Source organism: Cebus imitator, unplaced genomic scaffold (assembly GCF_001604975.1).
Source record: "Cebus imitator isolate Cc_AM_T3 unplaced genomic scaffold, Cebus_imitator-1.0 Scaffold2, whole genome shotgun sequence".
NCBI lineage: Eukaryota > Metazoa > Chordata > Mammalia > Primates > Cebidae > Cebus > Cebus imitator.
The window spans coordinates 9,868,768-9,871,469 of record NW_016107317.1 but is presented as its reverse complement, the minus strand read 5'-3'; the positions used below and the strand labels follow the sequence as shown (position 1 = coordinate 9,871,469).

General features: G+C 41.9%; 1 long non-coding RNA gene across 1 annotated transcript; it reads right to left on the bottom strand.

Annotated features, from left to right (window-relative positions):
* Window positions 1-1,430: 1,430 nt before the first annotated feature.
* Window positions 1,431-2,454, bottom strand: LOC108305006. The gene is made up of 2 exons (XR_001825511.2): window positions 2,285-2,454; window positions 1,431-1,863 (listed from the first exon to the last, which is right to left on the bottom strand). It is a non-coding gene; the product is annotated as an uncharacterized LOC108305006 (long non-coding RNA).
* Between the last annotated feature and the right edge of the window lie 248 nt (window positions 2,455-2,702).

Genomic DNA, 2,702 nt, shown 5'->3' with positions numbered 1-2,702 from the left:
ACAGGGTCTCACTTTGTTATCTGGGCTGGGGTGCAGTAGCACGATCATAGCTCTCTGCAGCTCCAAATTCCTGGGTTTAAGCAATCCTCCCATCTCAGCCTCCTGAGTAGTTGGAATCACAGGCACATACCAACATACCTGGATAATTAAAAAAATTTTTTTGTCAGGATAGACTCTCACCATCTTGCCCAGGCTGGTCTTAAAGTCCTGGGCTCAAGTGATCCTCCCACCTCAGCCTTCTAAGTCGTTGGGATTACAGATGTGAGACACTGTGCCCAGCCTTAATTTCTTTTTGGTGTGAAAATTATACAGTAATTATGTTTTTAAAAAGAGTCTGTACCATTTATAGACATATACTGAAATATTTATGGGTGAAATTGAAAATATATATAGCAATAATTATTATTTAAATAGACATTTAAAGATGAGCATTTAAAGCAGATCTAATTTGACGCCTACCACTTTTGGGCACTAGTGAGTTTCTTCAACCACTTAATTGAGACTGTAATCTCAACATCATCATTTTATAAAATATGTTGCATTATGTTTTATGTGACAGGTTTTTTGTTTGTTTGTTTGTTTGTTTGCAGTGGTATGATCTCAGCTCAGTTAGTGCAATCTCTGCCTCCTGGGTTCAAGTAGTTCTCCCACCTCAGTCTCCCAAGTAGCTGGGATTGCAAGTGTGCATCACCACGCCCAGCTAATTTTTGAATTTTTGGTAGATACGGGCTTTTGCCATGTTGGCCAGGCTGATCTTGAACCCCTGACCTCAGGTGATCCACCCGCCTTGGCCTCCCAAAGTGCTGGGATTACAGGCCTGAGCCACCATGCCCAACCATGACAGGTTTTTAATTAATTAATGGGTTCTAAAAAAAATAATGATATTTTGGACCTGGCATGGTGGCTCACACCTGTAATCCCAGCACTTTGGGAGGCTGAGGCGGGCAGATCACAAGATCAGGAGTTTGTGACCAGCCTGGCCAACATGGTGAAATCCTTTTTCTACAAAAAATACAAAAATTAACAGGGCATGGTAGCAGAAGCCTGTAATCCCAGCTACTCAGGAGGCAGAGGCAGGAGGTTGCAGTGAGCTCAGATTATGCCACTGCACTCCAGCCATGGCAACAGAGAGTGAGATTCCTTCTAAAAAAAAAAAAAAAAAAAAATAAATAGTAGTTTGTAAGGCTGTGGCAGGAGAATCACTTGAGCCTGCGAGGTGGAGGTTGTGGTAAGCTGAAATCGTGCCACTGCACTCTAGTCTGGGTGACAGAGTGAGAGACCCTGTCTCAAAAAAAAAAAAAAAAAAATTAATGGTAGTGATAACAGATTTTTACATGAGATAGAAAGAAACCCTAAATCTTTTTCTGTAGCCTCCTGACCAAGAGAGTGCTACTCAGAAACAATGGACAAATTCATGCAAACTTCTAGAGAGGTTATTGTCACTGCTCAACTCTTCTTGCTTTAATCTTTAGCTGATTTCTCTATCGCATTCCCCAAATGGCTTTTCAGAATCTTACCCATTTTTTTCCACCCCTTCATATCTCTTCTAAAGACGTGCAACATACAAAATCGATGCAAACTTTCTCATTTTCTATTCTCTATCCTTCAAAAAGTCTCTGAGACAATTTTTTTTCATGCATTTACTCACTCACTCAACAAATGTTTGTTGAACACTTAGTTTTTGCCAGGACTGGACTGGGTGCCGAGGATATGACAGTGAAAAGACAGACTCAGCTCCTTTCCTCTGGATGTCTGGAGGCCATTAGAGCATGAGAGTTCTCGCCATCCTGTCATTCTTTTTTCTCTTCCTTTCAAAGACTAGCGGCTCCCACCTTCCCTTGGAACTTGCAAACATCAGTCTAGCTAAGCAAAAAAGAAAAACAAAAACTGTTAAATTTTATGACTTTGGGCAAGTTAAGAACCCTGTTTCAACCTATGCCCTGATCTGCAGGGAATCATAACACCTAACTCATAGTTCTGTAGGAAGATGAGAGATAAATGTAGTACAAAGCTGAGTAAAGCCCCTGGCATTTGGTGGCCATTAGATAAATAGTAGCTGTCATCATCATTATCACACCATCAATTTTCCCCACTCTCACAGATAGCTTTAATGTTTCTTTCCCAGTTGTTCTTATCCTCCTTCCCATAAGGGTGAGGCCACATCACACAATCCTGCCCAAAAGATCTTGGAGTCACACAGGAACCTTTCTCCTCAGCTCCCAGGTAACTCCAACTTACATCCAAAGAAAGGTGTTTCCTTCCTGAACCATCATCACAATCATACCTTTTCTCATCTCTGTTTCTCTCTTGAATGTGTTTTTCTGTGTCTTTCATTCAAAGGAGGAGATTCCGATGACCAAGATATACACACAGGAACTCTGAGGGCCCATGGACCACAAAGAAGGAAACCATTCTGTATCTGGCTCTCACTGTACTGGTGATCACACTTGGCCCTTTGTGGTTACACAGGGGATAATGATCTGCATATAAAATACAGGGCTTTTAACTTTCTTTTTTGTTTGGTTTTGTTTTGTTTGGTTTGGTTTCAGAATCAGGGTCTCCCTCTGTTGCTAAAACTGGAGTGCAGTGGTGCGTTCCTAGCTCACTGCAGCCTTGAACTCCTGAGCTCAAGCAACCCTTCTGCCTCAGCCTCCTGAGTAGCTAGGACTACACGAACACACCACCACACTCTGCTGACTTTA